Raw genomic sequence first — 19,462 nt, 5'->3', positions numbered from 1 at the left:
ATGTGAATTTTTTTTATGGTCTGTGTTTTCTTTTCCAACATGACTAAGATGGAAATGTGTTTTGTATGATTGCACATGTAAAAACTATATCAAATTGCTTACCATCTCAGGGAGGAGGAGAAGAGGGAAGGAGAGAGAGTGGGAGAGAATTTGGAACTGAAAATTTTAAAAAATGAATGTTAAAATTGTTTTTACATGCAATTGGAGAAAAATAAAATATTTATTTATACTGCCACTAAGGGTTCAAAATGTCTCCATCTTCTACATAATGCCCTATTTCCAGCCAATGAGATCAGGGCATTTCCCTGGAGACTTTCAGCATGCAGATATCACTGATTTGGACAATGGAGATTAGGGCACCCAATCAATACTCACTGTTCATTGCAACCAGAACCAAGTCTCTGACCCTTTGTCAGTATGGGCTATCAGTTCCTTGATGATAGGGACTACTTTCTCATTCACTTGGTCATTCGTTCAATAAGCAGTCACTACAACCTGGATTTGGAGTCAAAGGATCTAGGTTCAAATCCTAACTCAGTCATTGACTAGCTATGTGACCCTGTATAAGTCATTTCAATTTTCGAACCTCTTATTTCCTGCTCTGTAAAATGAAGGATTAGATCCAAGGACTTCTGAGTTCCCCTCACACCTTATTTATGCATGCTCTGGGCTAAGGGAGAATAGAAAAACAAGAAATTGGGGTGGCTAGGCGACAAAATGGATAGAGCACCAGCCCTGAAGTCAGAGGACCTGAGTTCAAATCTAACCTCAGACACTTAATAATTACATAGCTGTGTGATCTTGGGCAAGCCACTTAAACTCATTGCCTCGCAACAAAGAAAAACAAGCAATCAATAACCAATGGTAAGGCCTGACTCCATTTCTCCTTTCCATGAGACTTTGAGAAATTCTTTTCACTTTCTGGAGCCCCATCTAAGAAATTATTTTATAAAAGAAGTAGAAAATGAAACCCCTGCCCTAATAGAGATCATAATTTACTTGAGGAAATAAGACTCAAACATGAAATACATGGAAAACAAGGACAAGTCATTGAATGATCAAAAGCAAAATAGTGTGGTAGTATCTGGGCAGCCCATTCCCACACATGCAGACTCCCTACTTTCAGGTTCCAATAGTCCTTATGTCACTAAGGGCTGCTGAATGTTGTACTTGAAGGCCTGTGAAGTACTCTAACACAATGGTGCAAATGAGTATGGGGGTTCTTCCATGGATAAGATTTCAGGGGATCTGTGAATTTAGTTGGGGAAAAAAATTTCATCTTTATTTCTATTAACCTTTTTTTTCCTTTGAAATGCTCATATAAGATCTTAGACTGCCCAAGCTTTACAAAACAAACTCAAAATCACCAACTGGACTATCACTTGGATTCAGAAAGTCCTCTTTGGGAAATCAAGTATCCCTTTCAGAGGGTCTAACTTCTTTACCATCTGCTTCATTCCTATCAACATCTGGCTGAGACAAGTTTTGGTGACAGCACCAAGGGCTGAGCGGGTTTGGGGAAAGGGAGAAAAGGAGAAAGAAGAGGAGGAGACCTCTGGAAACTCTCTTGAACTTCTCCTTCCACCCCCACCCCCACCCCAGAGCAGTTACGGCTTTTCCAGAAGAAAGGTCATAAATTGTGTTGACCAGTGAGAGAAGTTTGGGCCTAGGAACTTCTGCCTTTCCTGTGTCTGGCTCTGTTTAGTGGCACCAGCAACTTACCACTTAGTCCCTGGTAAACTGAAGCCCCTGACATGTTGTTGGCTGACTGCTCATCTGACTCTATGGGTAATAGAGTCAGAGCTGGAAAGGACCATAGAGATCCTCAGTCATTACACAAATGAAGTAATTGAGGTCCACAGAAGTGAAAGACTGTGCTTAAGATCACCCAGGTCATAGTGAAGGGGCAAAGGTCACACTTGGATGCAGATGCTCTGTCTGACTCATCTAGTATTCTCTTTCCATCAGGCTACCAAGCTAATATTTTTGGGCGTTGATTGCACCTGTGATTTCATTAGTGTAGGCTTCCTCTTCTTAGAGGAGAGATGTCCTACTCTTCTGAATAGGATACTGAGGTAACCAATGAAAAAAAATTATGGAAATAGGCCTTAAAATGGAGAAGGACACTGAATCCTCAGGGTGAAGGTGACCCACTAAATTTATAAAGGTTTAAAGGCCTAAAATTAGAACAACCCTGAGGTACTATTTCAAATCTATCAAATTGGCTAATAAGACAAAAAAAGGGAAATGATCAATGTTGGAAGGGATGTGAGAAAACTGGGACACTAATGCATTGTTGGTGGAGCTGTGAATTAATCCAACCATTCTGGAGAGCAATTTGGAACTATGCCCAAAGGGCAATGAAATTATGCATACCCTTTGATCCTGCATTACTACTACTAGGTCTGTATCCCAAAGAGATCATTAAAAAAAGAGAAAAGACCTAAATGTACAAAAATATTTAGAGCAGCTCTTTTTTGTAGTGGCAAAGAATTGGAAAATGAGGGAATGCCCATCAATTGAGGAATAGTTGAACAAGTTATGGTATATGAATGTGATGCAATACTATTTTTCTGTAATAAATAATGAGCAGCTGGATTTTAGAAAGCCTGGAAAGACTTGTATGATCTGATGTTGAGTGAAGTGAGCAGAAACCAGGAAAGTACCGTACACACTAATAGCAACATTGCGAGATGATCAAGTATGAAGGACTTAGCTCTTCTCAGAAGTACAATGATCAAAGATATTTCTTTTTTTTTCCTTAGGTTTTTGCAAGGCAATGGGGTTAAGGGACTTGCCCAAGGTCACACAGCTACGTAATTATTAAGTGTCTGAGACCGGATTTGAACCCAGGTACTCCTGACTCCAGGGCCGGTGCTCTATCCACTGCGCCACCTAGCCGCCCCAATCAAAGATATTTCTGAAGGACTTGTGATGCCATCCAAATCCAGAGAAAGAACTATGGAGTCTGAATGTGGACCAAAAGATACTGTTTTCACTTTAAAAAATTTTTAATTTTTTTTCTTTCTCATGTTTTTTCCCTTGTACTTCTTTTAAAACATGACTAATGTAGAAATATGTTTAGCGTGATTGCACATATACAACTTATATTAGATTATTCACTGTCACGGGGAGAGAGGGAGAAAAATGTGGAACCCAAAAGTTTACCAAAAAATGAATGTTGAGGGGTGGCTAGGTGGCGCAGTGGAGAGAGCACCGGCCCTGGAGTCAGGAGTACCTGGGTTCAAATCCGGTCTCAGACACTTACTAATTACCTAGCTGTGTGGCCTTGGGCAAGCCACTTAACCCCATTTGCCTTGCAAAAACCTAAAAAAAAAAATGTTAAAACCAGGGACAATTTTGAGCTGTCTACATGGAGAATAGCATCTGTGTCCAGAGAAAGAATTATGGACTTTGAACAAAGACCAAAAACTATTAAAATCAAATTAGAAAAAGAAAAGAGCATTATATTACTATGTAATTTTACTATCTCATACTTTATTTTTCTTCTGTAAGGATATGATTTCTCTGTCATCACATTCAGCTGAGATCAATGTCTATCATGGAACCAATATAAACACTAACAGAATGCCTTCTGTGGGAGGTGGGAGGAGGGAAGCAAGAATGGGGGGGAATTGTAAAACTCAAATTAAATAAAATCTTTCTTTAAAAAGAAAAATAAAGGGGCAGCTAGGTGGCGCAGTGGATAGAACACCGGTCCTGGAGTCAGGAGTACCCGAGTTTAAATCTGACCTCAGACACTTAATAATTACCTAGCTGTGTGGCCTTGGGCAAGCCACTTAACCCCATTGCCTTGCAAAAACCTAAAAAAATTAAAAATTAAAAAATTAATGTTGAAAACTAACTTTACATGTAATTAGAAATAAAAATAAAAATGAGAATTAAGGAAAAAAGGTTCAAAAGTCTAGATGGAAGAGGAGCACTGAGCCTCAGGCTTGAGTCGGCTAATTTTTTAGAAAAGTTAATAAGGCTTAGGGAGGGGAGAGAGGTCCTGGTGCCTTAGTGTTGATGTGACCAATAGGGTCAGCAGGCCAAATCCAGCCTGGTGTCTCTTTCTGTACATCAAACTAGATTGAAATAAATTTCTTTTAAAATGTAAAAAGAAAAAAAACAAACCAAAAACATTTTTAGCTCATTGGCTTCCCCCAATCAGGCATTGGGCTGGGGTGTGGCCTCAGCTATGTTTTGACTAACCCTAAATTAAAGTCACATGGGTTAAAAAAAAAAAAGCCTAGGGATGATGAAGTTGGTCAGAAAAGTAAAAAGGGAAGGCTAGGATTTGGGACCTGAAGCCCCAGACTGGTGTGGGCCATAGCAGTTACACAAATGTGTTCTTCTGCCTCCCTCTGCTGGTCTTCTCTCCCCATTGCACCACCTCCTCCTCTGGCCCTAGCCTTGTACTTCTCCCTCTCCCCTCTCCCCTCTCCCTTTTTTTTCCCCAGTAGGTTCAAGGAATCAATAGAGAGAAGAATGACCAGGACCTCTGCTCATGTTGGTCAGAAGCTCCCTATCTCCCTGTTTATTCTAGTTCTGTCACTCACCACCCCGGTGCAGTTGGAGACCACGGGGCATCAGGGCTAGATGAGAGCTTCCAATTCATCTAGTTGAACCCCTTCCTTATATAGGCCCAGAAGCCCAGGTTACACAGCTCAGAACCTGCAGAACTGACTTGAGAACTCAGGGCTCCTTGCACCAAGTCTTGCTGACTTTGTGGTATGACCCAGGGCCTTCTCCCCTCTGAGTCTCCGTTTCTTCATAGGAAAAATGATGGGGATTAACTTGTATGATCTCTATGATCCTTTCCCATTCTAGTATGCTGACAATGCCAGGGTAGAGTACTGCCCAGTGTGTGACAACCAGAGAAAGAGAGAGAGACAGAAGAAGGGAGGGAGAGAGAGAGAAAGAGAGAAATAGAGAGAGAGAGGCAGAGAGGGAGACACAAGGACCTTGCAAGACAGTTCCCCTGGTACCCACAGGTCTCTTGGTCAAGGTTCTCTGATAGCATGAAAGGTATCAAGGACCTGTAAAGCCTTTGGAAGACAAACATGTGAACTCAAATACATTATGTGGTATAGACTAGACAGAAGCTTTCCTTGTCAAGATTCACCTTGGCTTCCTTATCATTAAGGGTTACAGAATATTCTTTCCCTGAGTTACCAGTTATGGCTATGCAGAGCTCACTTTTCTTTCTTTTTTTTTTTTGCAAAGCAATGGGGTTAAGTGGCTTGCCCAAGGCCACACAGCTTGCTAATTGTAAAGTGTCTGAATTCGATTTGAACTCAGGTACTCCTGACTCCAGGGCCGGTGCTCTATCCATTGCACCACCTAGCTGCCCCTAGAGCTCACTTTTCTTAAGCCATTCACACCATTTCCCTCTTTTGATGCAACCTAGGATTCAAACTCCTGATTTTCTTCTACCACAATTAATATATTTCCATTGAGTCAGAATTAGCAGGGGAGGCAGACCTGAGACAAAACAGAGTATAGAAGGGTGAGGCTTTGCCTCAAGTACTCAAATGGATGGGGGCTTCTTCTTTGCAATGGTCTCTGGATATTTTTTCTGGACATTTTGTGATGTCCTGGCCCAAGACCCTTTGATGATACTGGAAGGGGGAGTGAAGGCCAGAGGGAGAACAGAAGTATGATGATCATGACACTAGGATGATGAGAAAAGGAAGGTTCCTGTACTAGTTATCTCTTCTCCAAGGACTAACCCTGAATTGACCTGCCTTCAGGTCTTATTTCCTGTCTATTCTGCCTCAATCACAAGAATCTGATGCCACCCCTGGGGGGTCCTTCCAACCTATGTGACTCTTCTTACCTAGGAGAGTTAGCCCTCAGGTCCTGGGTGCTTTCCTGTTAGCACAGCTGCTTTCTTACCTGTGTGACTCTTTCTCCTCTTTGGGCATCTATTTCCCCCTTCTCCAGGTTAGCATTTGGTCCTTTGGTAGTTTAAAGAAATAAAGGACTCGACTGAGAATGTGAGAACTTGCCCTATGAACTTTGATAAGTTACTTGTCCTAGGATTTATCATCTTGTCATCTGAAAAGACTGGAGTACTCTAAATTCACCCAAAATGCATTAAAGTCCTCTTACAGGCTCTGCCTTCAGTACGAAAGAGGCAAAATAACCAAAATGAAGCTCTGGTTCTCAAGGAGCACCATATCTTAGACGTCTTTCTTTCTGACATTTCATTAGATCCAACATACAATTGGCGACTGGGCCACTTGTGCTCAATTGACATGGCAGTACATGCCCTTCATGATGCCAAGGCCAAGGACCCCACTGATTCTCTCTCTCTCTCTTGGGTCTCTCCCCCTCATCAAATATACTCATGTGGATCCCTGAGGCAAAGTCCAAACCTTCAGTCCTCCTTCCCCCACCTTGTTGTGTCTCAGGTCTGCCTCCCCTATTGGCTCTGTTCAATGGAAAAGTATTCACCAAGTCAATAACCAGAGAAGCCTATGGCCCCTTTATATTGAATTCTAGTTAGAAGTAGATAATGAAATGCTCTGGAAAGTTTGTTGATGCAGTCCTGTTGGAATTCTACCTTTCTTATCCTGATTGTTTTAGAAATTCTACTTTTACTACTAGTTCATGTTTCTTAATTGCATTGCCCTAACTGTGAAGTGACAACTGTTGTGACAGGCCCTTTGTGTGAAAACCCTAGGTAAATTTCAAACTAAGGGCATATTCCATCACTTAGCAGGCTGCTCCATGAGACAGGAAGGGTCAGGGAGGTCACATTCAGCTGTATTTCTCAGCCATTCATATTCTCCTTGCCGACTATGGCTGTGAGCATCAAGAAAGCACTCTAACTCATCCTAACTCATCATACCATGATACTCCATGTCAAATCTCTGGGATGCTGTATGAGAAGAAAAACAAGGGAGTTGAATCCTAGGCCATGGCAGTAGAGGGAAGTGGTTTGAATGGCTAAGAAGCAAGCTTTGCATCATCTTAACTGGTAACCAATGGAAGGAATATTCTGGAACCTTTAGTGATATGGAAGCAAAGATGAGATGTGTACCTATGAGGAGAAATTCTGTATAGTCCATAATACACAATGTACTTGAGTTTCCATGCTTGTCTTCCAAGGATATAGGTCCTTGACACCATGTGTTCCACTGGGGAACCTTTATTAAGAGACTTTTGAGTGACTTAAAGCTATTTTGAATTGTGTTTCCACCCCTTGACATCCTTGACTGGATCTTGGCACTGCCAGGATTCCATAATGGGAAGAGCCCTTGGAGATGATCCAATTTAACACATCGTTTTTCAAATGGAGCGACTGAGGTCCAGAGTTGAGAAGGCCCTGGACCAGAGCAATGTGTAGTCAACAAGACCCTGGACTTGGAATAAGGAGACCTGGACACACAGGGAAGTAAATTCATGTTCTAAAGTATGTGAGCATGGGAAGGCCCCTAACCCTTTCTAGAACTCAGTGTGCTCCTACATAAAAGGAAAGAATAGAACTAGATGAGGTTGAAGTACCTCCCAGTTCTGATCTTCTGAATTCTCAGATGTGTAAGGGCTGGCTGGGAGAATATCTGATATTTAGACATCTAGCTCAAGCTTTTCTCTCCATGCACTGTAGGGAACTGAATCAAAATACAGAAAATAAAATGACCCAGAGAAGGGAAAGAAATCTACCTGAGATCACATGGGAGAAACTGGCCAAGAATGACATTTGAACTCAGCTCCACTGCTCCCAAATCGAGTGCTCTCAGGCGTAACAATCAACTTGCTTTCCCCAAATCCCCCTGGTAAGTAAGCTAGAATGATGATCCAGGTTTACAGAAGAGAAAACCAAGACCCATAGATGTGACTGGGGGCTCCTCAGGGTTAGAACACTCCTGACCCAGGACCTGTGATGGGTACCCTTCCCACTACCCTAAATGGCATCTATTTCCAGAAGCAGGCAAGAGCTCTCTGGGTCTGTAAGGGTATGGAAAGCAGGGAAAACGGAACCTGGACTTGGTTCTGCCACCAGTAACTTTTGAAAATTTGGGCCTGACCTCTGTCCTCTGAAGCCTTCAGCTTCTTCTCAAAGGCCATGCTGGGATGAGAAGGGCCAAGGTACCAGCTCTGGCCTCCTGGACTTCTCTGACTGCCATCATGGAAACAGACTGCTGGATAAGGAGACAAGCAGGGAGAAACTACATCTTCCTCTCCCTATTTATCCCCAGGAAAAGGGGAAGAAGAGGAGAGGAGGGAGGAAGGCAGGGAAGGACTGACTGGCTCTGGGTAGGGAAGCCAGAGGCCTCTGAGAATACTAAGAGGTGTCATTCACGATATTGGCCAGCAGGGGGAAGCAGAGGGCATAAACTCCCAGCCGCGGACTGAGCACGCGCACCCGCACACGTGCGCGCGCAACCTGCCAACAAGCGGAGCACGCGTGAGCACGTACACAAGCGGAGCACGCAGGGACACGCACGGAAGCGTAGCAAACATGGCCGCGCACGGAAGCACAGGGTCCCCTGCAGCCCCCATTCAAAGGCAGACCCGGCCTGGCCCTGCTTCCCCTGGGTCCTCCAGGCCCTCCCTCCCCAACAGCAGCGACCACACTAGGCAGAGCCCACATCTGAAGCCTGGAAAGAAGGCAAGATTTACTGTCAGTTTCTGAGTTCAAATCCCAGCACTGACACTACCTGTGTGACCTTGGGCAAGTCCCTTCCTCTCTCTGGACCTAAAAGTCAAGAGAAGAAATGACATTCACCACAGGTTGCTTCTCAGTTCGGAATTATGCAAAAAAAGAGACTCAACTGCCCATCCCTTAGCCCAGAGAGTCCAGGACTGGGCATCTGCCCCAAGGGGCCATCGATGAGCACATTTGCACAACAGCTTCTTTTGGCCATAGCAAAGACCTGTAAACAAGCAGGTGCCCATGACCTGGGCATTGTCTAAACAGACTGTGGCACCCGAATATGACAGAACGTTACTAGGCTGTGAGAACCCACCAATGTGATGAAGACATGATCAGATGCAGGGGGACATGAGCAGGGTCTGGGAGACTACATACCATGGCTACAGTACTGGATGTGCTAAGAACCGCCACTACAGAACATTCAGAAATGAAGGTGGAAGAATTACAAAGAACAAATATGGCATGGCAGCTGCCTCATTCAGAAGAGAGAATGCTGGACCTCCAGACAGGAAGACCTGAGTTCAAGTCCAGCCTCAGATATTTATTTACTAGCTCAGTGACCCTGGACAAGTCACTTAATCTCTGTTTGCCCCAGTTTCTTCACTATGAGATAGAGATCATACCAGCACCCACCTCCCAAGGTTGTTGTGAACATCAACAGAGCCCATAGCAAAGCACTTGGCCTATAGCAGGCATTCAATAAGTGCTTACTACCTTCCCTTACCAAAGAAGAACCTAGGTTTTACCCTGCCCTCTTTTTCTGCTTTGGACAGGTTCACCCTTCATTAGGTACCAAGTAACCAACTGCCCTCTCTCATGTGTTCTACCTTTGACCTCCCAAGTTCACAAGACCTCCCACCCCGAGCCTCCACAGGAACAGGATTATGGGAATGGGGCACCATCACTAACGAGTGCATATCATTGCAGACATTTAAAATGTAGGTATTGATTGATTTTTACCAATTTCTTTTTCTACTTTTACTTTTAGAAATATAATTGATTATATAGGATGACTTTCTGACACAAGGAAGGGATACTAGGAGAAATTCTGGCAATGAAAAAACTGAAGATATCAATAAAAATGCATTTTCTAAACAAAAGCAGACAGGCCTACATTTAAAAACCAACTACAAAGTCTGCCTTCCTGTCAAGAGTCTCTGAACCATGGGCAGCTAGGTGGCATAGTGGATAAAGCACCAGCCCGGCAGTCAGGAGTACCTGGGTTCAAATCCAGTTCACAGACACTTCATAATTACCTAGCTGTATGGCCTTGGGTAAGCCACTTAACCCCGTTTGCCTTGCAAAAACCTAAAAAAAAAAAAAAAAAAGAGTCTCTGAACCAGGGCTTATGATACAAATTCAAAGACTTCTGTCTTCTATCCAGAGAGGTCCCAAGAGAGTGGATTTGCCAGTTGTGAACTTCAGGCTTCCCTGCCTTTCAGGGTTATTGCTCCTTTACCACTGTGCACCATCAGACTCTCTACTTTTGACCTTTCCCCCAATGTTGTGTGTGACTTTGCCCAGGGGAGAAAGAGACAAAGTCACCTTGGCTGTGCCTAGGCTGAACTGGGGTCAGAGAATCAAGTGCCACTGAGCAGAGCATGATCAACAGCATTTCTCTCTTCTCTCTCTTTATCTTCCCCTCCCCCCCGTCTCTCTTCCCCCCCCCCCCATCTAGGATGACTGCTACCTCACAATATCTTTGGCCAGATCTTCCCACAACTCAATCACTGTAGGTCTCCCCCAAAGCTCTGTTCCTCATCATGGTGTCCCTTGGTGATCTCTTCAGCTCCCATGTACTCTTATTATCTTGTCTATGCAGGACTCCCGGATCTTTTTTACTTAGTCACAGGTCTCTTACCTGGGCTCCACTCCCACAACACCAACAACCTGTTGGACAACTTAACTACATGCCCAGTAGCTATCTCAAACTCACCATGTTGACCTGGAACTCTTCTCTGTACCCAAACCTTCCTCTCTTCTGAATTTCCCTTTTATCACCATCATCCTTTCATTCCCTCAGGTTCTCAGTGACATTAATGTCATTCTTGACTCTTTCTTACTTCTTCCTCACATCCAGTCATTTGCCAAGACTTGACATTTGGGGCTCTACAACATCTCTCACATGTGACCCCTTTGCAGCCACAACTAGGCTTCAGGCTCTGATTACCCCTCAGCTGGACTATTGCCTCCTTCTTCTCACTGGTGACCCTGTCTAAGTTTCTCCCCACTCTAACCATTCTCCATTCAACTGTCCAAGTCATATTCCTACACTGTTGGTCTAACCCCATTACTACCTTGCTCAAGGAATCCCAGTGGCTTCCTATTACCTTTAGCATCAAATATGTTTAACAGAAGTCTGATCATAATACAAGCCCAGATCTACAAGAATGTATATTCTGCGAAGTAGCTAGGTAGCACAGTGGATAGAGCACCGGTCCTGGAGTCGGGAGGACCTGAGTTCAAATGTGACCTCAGATACTTAATAATTACCTAGCCCTGTGGCCTTGGACAAGCCACTTAACCCCAGTGCCTTGCAAAAACCTAAAAAAAAAAAAAGAATGTATATTCTGCTCCCTGATGCCAACCTCAAGGGATGCTCAGGGAACCTGGTCAAGGAAGAGCATGATGATATGCAGAAAGTGGTACTATTCTCAATTTAGGACACATACCTGCTATTCTCTATTTCCCATAGAATTACTACATAGCGAAGAAAAGTCTTCTAATTAGCCTTCCAGCTGAATTTATTAAATGCTAAACTGAGGGGACAGCTAGGTGGCACAGTGGATAGAGTACGAGTCCTGAAGTCAGGAGGACTTGAGTTCAAATCCAACCTCAGATGCATAATAATTACCTAGCTATATGTTTTTGTTTTGTCTTTAGGTTTTTGCAAGGCACTGGGGTTAAGTGGCTTGCCCAAGGCCACACGGCTAGGTAATTATTAAGTGTCTGAGATTGGATTTGAACCCAGGTACTCCTGACTCCAGGGCCATTGCTTTATCCACTGCGCCACCTAGCCGCCCCATTACCTAGCTATATGACCTTGAACAAGTCACTTAACGCCACTCTTTCAAAAAAAAAGTAATACTCAAAGCTAAACTGAACTTAGTATGCTTATAAAGGACACAAACAGACCTAATCTCTCTTTTCTTCCTGTTGTCCAGAAGGTTTAAGGATGACCCTGATCTCCAGAAGGCTGGGGCTAGTTAAGGAGGGGTATAGCTTAGGCAAGTCAGGCTAACAACTGGGGCTAGCTCCTGGCTCTTCTGGCCTTCCCTACAAGGCACTGTAAGGAGAGCTACAGGAGGTCAGAGTTCAAGTCATTGAAGCATAACCTGCCTGACCCAGGCCAAAAATGCCTGGCTATGAAGATACCATATTCTGTAAGGGAAGGAGCAACAAGTTCATGAGCTGTGCCAACCTTAGAAGAGATCTGATGAAGGGAGGAATGTCAGTAACTATCACTGTAAGTTTGAGACCATTTTTATCCAGAGTAAAGACACAGAAGGGACAATGTGTTTTGCTGCAAGAGGGTACTCTGGTTCTTGCTACACTTTTCAGTAAATGTCCTTTTGATATTAATTGATATTAATTGCTTAGTGATATGATATTGAGACAACACTTGATTAAATAGAAAATGGGTTACTAACCATTGAGTTGTGATAAAATGAGGAGACAAACTGGTTCAGTTCAGTCTATACTGGGTGAACAAACCAGAAAGAGGGCCCGAGCTCATATTGCCCTTTAGGGTTATTTCTCAAACGAAACCAAACTCTGGGTACCCGAGCTGTCGGAGGCTGGGTGGCTTGGAAGAGTAAGGACAGACTGTATTGGGAGGGGGCGCTATGTACACTGTCCATATATCTAAAGCTATGTTTGCCTCTTTTGTCCTTTACCATTATCCTATATTCTGTTCTCCACATACTCCATGTTGCAGCCACACTGACCTGCTTGCTGTTCTTCACAAATGACCCTCCATCCTCCATCTCCCACCTCCAGGCTTTTGCACTAGCTGTTCCCCATGCTTGGAATACTCTCCCTCCCAACCTCTGATTCTGAGAATCTAATTTCCTTTAATGGTCACTCAACTGCCACCTCTTCCAGGTAACGGTTCCTGGTCTTCCTATCTGATAGTGACATCCTAACAGTAGATTTTCCATCTAAGTCCCTCTGTATTTATCCTCTGATAATTCCTTCTGATTTATACATTTTTCCCTCTGCCATTTGAATGTAAGCTCCTTGATGGTAGAGGTTGGCTTTGCTTTCTTTGTATCCTCAGCTATTAGAACAGAGCCTGGCACATTGGAAATGCTCTAAAAATGTTTGTGAAAAATTGGGGTATAGGAATGTGATGGAACACTACTGTTCTATAAGAAATCAGGAGGGATGGGACTTTAGAATAGCATGGAAAGACTTGCAAGAACTGATACTGAATGAGGTGAGCAGAACCAGAAGAACATTATACACACTAATGGCAACATTTGGGTGATGTTAAACTAGATGAACTTGTCCATTTCATCAGCACAATAATCAAAGACAATTCTAAATGACTTTCAATGGAAAATACCATCCATATCCAGAGAGGGAACTACAGTGTTTAAATGCAGATCAAAGTTTACTATCTTCAATTTTTAAAAGTTGTCTTATGTTTTTTCCCTCTCTGATGATTTTTTCCGTTTCAATTTGATTCTTCCACACGATTAATATGGATCTATGTTTAGCATTGTTTTATATATATGGAACCTATATTAGACTGCTTTCTGTTAGGGGAAGGGGGAAGGAAGGGGGGAGGGGGGAAGGAAGGGAGGGAGGGAGAAAAATATAAAACTCAAAATCTTACAAAAGAAAAAAAGATTGGTGAAAACTACTGTTGTGGATTGATTGATTGATTGGCTTCCTTTGTGACTCTAGGCAAGTCTTCTTTCATCCCTAAGGGTCAGTTTTCTCATCTGTAAAATTAGCAGGTGGGGCTAGATGGTGTCTAAGGTCCCTTCCAGCTACAGGTGGGCACTGGTTCTGTCATGACCCTGAACAAATCAAATAAGGGATACAGCATGTGGATGATGTTGAATCTATTTGGATATACTCAGATGACTGTGACTCTTGGCTGACCATAGATCAGTGATGCTAAATTCAAATAGAAACAGATCACTATGGGCGACAGGTTGAATTAGAAAACCTCAAATTAGCATTACCAATGTTGTATACTTATTTTGTTACACATTTCCCAGTTTCATTTTAATCTAACTGCTGTCGTTTTAGACCACCCTTGTCCTTAGATCACACAACCAGCTAGGTGACCCAGTCAATAGAATAAACTTGGTCCAGTTGGAAGATCCTGGACAAGTCACTTAACCGCTCTTTGCCTCAGTCTCCTCATCTGTAAAACAGGGATAATAATAACATCTATTTCACAGATTGGGAGCATCAAAGAACTTCACAAAGTAGTACATGAATGTCTGTTATTACTATTCTTACTTTCCTCTTTGACCCTGTAGAAGCCAGTGCCCCCACTAGGGAGACTCAGACTTCTGATTTCTGGACATGTCTCCTACCTCTGGTACAGTCCCTTTAACCTTGGAAGGCTCTACATTTGACCCCTTGCCTCTAGATGGGTCAAGTCGATTCAGCTGTTCTGCCACCATTACCTCCTGCTCTGTAAGGGTTCAGGGCCACAGGCCATTGCTGATCCTGCCCCTGATCCCACTCCTAAGTGGATCAGAATGGAAAAGACCTACTAGGAATTCAACCACCAACTTAGACTTCTGTGAGTACCCAGCTTACAACAAACTTTGAGAGTAAATGGTGTCAAGATGATAGTTGGGTAATGGGTTTACACTGATAAGTTTCATGGCTCATGTCAAGACTTCGATGAATATGCATATCATTTCTATATAGGTGATGCTCAAATGTCTCTCAGCCCTTGTCTCTCTCCTATTCTCCAGTCATGCATTGCTTTGCCAATGCCTGCTGTCTACCTATCTCCATCTAGATAGCCTAGAGGCATCACAAAACCATCTTGTCCAAAATATCATCTTCCCTCCTAAACCTGACCTTATCCAAATGTTCCAGTATCAGTTAGAGCACTATCATCCTTCTAGTCATCAAAGTTCATGAAGCATCATCTTGATGCTTCCCTTTCCCTCCCCTTTCTCCTCAGGCTGCCAAGTCTTACCACCTCTAATGGCATATCTCTCTCACATCTATCCCCTTCTCTCCATCAACACCATAATGGCTCTGACCTTGTAGAACACCACCTTTTAATGTTCTGGCAAGATTCACTTTGGGGATACAAAAATGAAGCTTCCTGCCTTAAGGAATTCAAAGTCCCACTTACGATGGAAAATATCACCCACATCCAGAGAAGGAATTATGGAGTCTGAATGCAGACCAAAGCTTACAATATTCAGTTTTTAAAATTTGTTTTATGTTTTATGTTTTTTCTTTATCTCATGTTTTTTTTCTTTTCGTTCTGATTCTTCTTTCACAACACGATTACTATGGATATATGTTTAACATGTATACATGTATAATCTGTATTGGATTGTCATGGGGAAGGGGAATGAAGGGAAGGGAGGGAGAAAAATGTGAAACTCAAAACTTTACCAAAAAAAAATGATTGTTGAAAACTATCTTTGCATATAATTGGGGTGAAGGGGGAGAAGAGAAAGAATTCAATATCCTAGAGTTCTGTGCTTCTAGTATTTTGCTGACACCAAGATTCCTTTCTCAGAAGTGCTATGCTAGTGCATGACTCTCCTGTCTCTCATAATGCCAAGGCCAAAGACCATACTCTGCCCTCTCTTCTGCCTCTCTTCTTCCCCATCCCCATGAAATTCCCTCCTGTGGGTGCCTGAGGCATAGTTTCAACCACCTGCTTCAGATCTGTTGCAGGTTGTCTTCTCCCAATGGCTATGATCCAATGGAAATATAGTCACTCTAGGACAGAAACAACAAAGTGTTAAATCCTGGAGAATGATGATGGGAAGAAAGGTGGCTTTAATGCCTAAGAGTTTTGCATAGGCCTAACTAGTAACAATGTGGCAGAATGTTTGTGGAACTCTTTGGTCTAGGAAAGCCAGGATGAGATAAATTGTGTTAAAACTATCTTGCTCTGGTCCCCCTGAACACTCTTCTGGCCTGTACAATGAGTTTATAAGTAGCCAGTATAAAGTAGCAACGGAAGGAAATAAGATTGCAAAGGGGAACCTGGAAGCCCTCCTACAAACTACTCAAAGAGTAAAGGAACATGATTTATCAATTGTATCATATAGTAACGAAGATTCACATCCTGGTAATATGGGCGGAATCAGCAGAAGTCCTCTAGGTGCAGGCCTTTCTGTCCTATGAGATGGAGATTTCAAACCAATTCAGACCATCAGAACATCAAAAAGGTGCTAATAACTTGGAGATGAAGCTTTAAAGTTTTACTTTAACTTTGAGATGATTTAGATGTTGATGATCTAAGCCCAAGGTGGCACAGATAAACCCTATAAACAGGAGATCTTAAACTCCATCTCCCAGCCCATAAGGTTCATGCTGTCAATTCTAAGTCATGGTCCTGTGACTTTATGCCTCTCCCCCTCTCCATTATCTTTTTCACTGCCTTCCTTCACCATCCCATTCCCCATCCTGAACTTCACTATCTGCTTCTGGACTTATTGTTCTGCCTGCAAGGAATCCTGATCCTTTCCCCCTTATGTGTTCCAAGCCCAGCTGTAACAGAGAGAGTCCAGACCTAAAATCTTGGAAAGAGGTTGTGTTTAGAGATTAGAGTTACTATCTAGGTAACCTTGGGTAAGTCTTTTCCCCTCCAATGGGACTCAGTTTCCTCATCTGTAGAAGGAAGGAGTTGGACTGTGATCAGAAGCTTTTAACCTAGGGTTCATGAATCTCTGAGACACAGACAGATACTATTTCAATGCCATTGCTTTCCTTTGTAATCCTCAGTATTTTACTTTGTGTGTTGAAAATCATGGCCTCGGGGTGGGGGTGGGGGGCAACCAATGACACAAAACCCATATGGGCTCTCCAGGCCCTTCCAATGCTCAGTGCTATGACTCCAGGATGACTTCTGTGGATCAAAGGGAAGTTGCTGGGGTATTACCCTCCCACTGCAGGAAACCCCTGACCATTGGCTATTATGTGCCAGGCTTCTCAGAACTGGCAGAAGGAATTTAATTCCCTATGCTTTTCTGAAGCCAAATGTGGATCTGTGCTCTTTCTCAGTTCCAGGCCCCCCCCCCCAAGCCCTATGCTCTGCTAGCCTATGTTGCCCTGGCCCATCACTACAACTTTCTGGGCCTCTCATCTATAAAATGAGGTGGATGGCCTCTAAGGATCATTATACCCCCCCAGCACCATATTATCAGAATTGAGTTGGTGAGAGGGGGAAGGTGTAGGCAGACCTACAGACTTTTTTTAGGTTTGTTTTTTTTTGCAAAGCAAACGGAGTTAAGTGGCTTGCCCAAGGCCACACAGCTAGGAAATTATTAAGTGTCTGAGACCAGATTTGAACCCAGGTACTCCTGACTCCAAGGCCGGTGCTTTATCCACTACTCCACCTAGCCGCCCCGAGACCTACAGACTTTTGACAAACCAATAAAGGTAATTCATCCTAGGCTAGGACTCTACCCTTAGGATTTCCAAGCTCCTTTCATAGCTCCCCTTTCAACAACCTCAATTACATAAGGTTTCTCACTTCCCCTCAACTTACTTTAAATGTACTTACCTGCTGTTCCCCCTCGATAGAATATAAACTCCTTGAGGTTAAGCTACTGGAGTTGTTTTTGTCTTTGTCTCACAACTCCCAAAGCCAGGAAAACTGAATTAAATATCAAGAAAGGACAGAGGCTCTTCCTCACTCATCTTTTAGCCTAAGGAAGCCTGTGGGTGTTCCTGGGGCCCTCATTTTGAAAACTTCACTGTTTCCAGTGAAGGAAACAGGAGCAGCTGCCAGGAGCCATCCAGAGCTGAAGCTTTTTCAGAGATGGTGGGCAGCTTGATATAATAAGAAGCAGCCCCTTCTGACCCTATTCCCCTGCATCTGGAACCATTGATAAATCAATTTAACTTGACATTATCCTCCACTCTTCAGTTCCTTGCTCCCCTTGACCTACTACCAAACAGGCCTGAATTCCTCCTCCCTTGCCCACCACATGCTGTTGAATGGAACTAGGGAAACCTCAAAGCCATGCTACCTGATCTGATTCTACTAAAAATGGATGGTAGCCCATCCCAACCAGGCCATCATTAGACTCCTACCTAGTGGATTCCTTGTCCACCTCACCACAGGAACAATTCCTGATCTTTCCTTCTCTCCTCAGACCGCTATACCACTCCCTACCCATCCTCATCCTCTCTGCTGAGGATTTTGCCTCATTTCCTTTGTTGACCAGTAGCACTCAGAGACAGAGAGACAGCTCTATGGCTGGGATTTTCATCTTGCACAGGAGGGCATCATATCAGTACCCTATGAGAGCTGGAAGGGACTTGAGAGGTTGTGGGGACTGCCTCCTGGTTCTATAAATGAGGAAACTAAAACCTAGTGAGGCTGAATGACTATCCAAGGTCTCCCAGGGCCAAGATGTGAACCTAGGTCTCTGCCCTAGGAACCCTGTGCCACATTGCTCCACACACACCATCATCTTGTGACCCAAAGTTGTGAAGATAACCTCTTGTCGTTGCCTTTAAAGGCCAATGAGAGGACTGTGCCACAAAGCTAAGGGAGAGAGAGAGAGAGGAGAGGAAACAAGTATTTCTAGGCATTGTGCTAAGGACTCTGCAAATATGATCTCATTTGATTGTCCTGGGAGGTAGGGACTATTATCATCCCCATTTTACACTTTTTAAAAATGTGAGGCAAAAGGGGAGAAGACACATATATACAAAACTATCTAGAGCAACCCTCTTCATGGTGACAAATATTGGAAATTGAAGGAATGCCCATCAATTGGAGAATGACTGTTAAAGTTAAAGTATATGTATATGATGGAGTACTACTGTGCTATAAGAAATGAACTGGCAGGTTTCAGAAATACCTGGAAAGATGTGCATGAACTGATGAGAAATGAAATGAGCAGAACCAGGAAAACAATGTACATAGTATCAATAACACTATATGAGAATTGACTATGATGACTCAGCTCTTCTGAGCAACACTGTGACCCGAGACAAGTACAAAGGACTCAGGAAGGAAAATATTCTGGACTCTGCATGCAGATCCAAGCAGACTTTTTTCACTTACTTTATTCTTTTTCGAGATTTTTTCCCCCCTTTTGATCCATTTCTTCTTTCACAACCATGAGTAATCTGGAAGTATGTTTTACATGAAAGCACATGCCTAGCCTGCATCAAAGTGCCTACCAATTTAGGAAGAGAGGAAGGAGGAAGAGAGAGAGAAAAATTTGGAACTTCAAATCTTATAAAAATGCTGAGGGGTGGCTAGGTGGCGAAGTTTGGGGAGGCTAGGTGGCGTAGTGGATAAAGCACCAGCCTTGGAGTCAGGAGTACCTGGGTTCAAATCTGGTCTCAGACACTTAATAATTACCTAGCTGTGTGGCTTTGGGCAAGCCACTTAACCCCATTTGCCTTGCAAAAACCTAAAAAAATAAAATAAAATAAGCTTTAAAAAAATGAATGCTGAAAATTATCTGGACTTATAATTGGGGAAAAAATAAAATATTATTTAAAAAATAAAAAGCAAAAATGAGGCATGCAAAAGGAAGGGAAGGAGTAAAAAAATAAACCATATTCCATGTGTGCTTTAATATATTTTCTCATTTGATCCTCATG

At 43.1% G+C, this 19,462-nt stretch overlaps 1 protein-coding gene across 5 annotated transcripts in view; it reads right to left on the bottom strand.

The window, feature by feature from the left end:
- Positions 1-19,462, bottom strand: part of GPR50 (G protein-coupled receptor 50) — a 153,795-nt gene that overhangs the window by 125,167 nt on the left and 9,166 nt on the right. For 3 of the 5 annotated variants that reach the window (XM_074204264.1, XM_074204261.1, XM_074204260.1), the window contains one exon: positions 8,673-8,710. The exons of the other annotated variants lie outside the window; for them this stretch is intronic. The gene's annotated coding sequence lies outside the window, so the exon portion shown is untranslated. The remainder of the gene's footprint in view (positions 1-8,672; positions 8,711-19,462) is intronic. 5 annotated transcript variants of the gene reach the window in all.

This window comes from Macrotis lagotis, chromosome X, assembly GCF_037893015.1.
Source record: "Macrotis lagotis isolate mMagLag1 chromosome X, bilby.v1.9.chrom.fasta, whole genome shotgun sequence".
Classification (NCBI taxonomy): Eukaryota; Metazoa; Chordata; class Mammalia; order Peramelemorphia; family Peramelidae; genus Macrotis; species Macrotis lagotis.
This window is presented reverse-complemented; position numbering and strand designations above follow the sequence as displayed.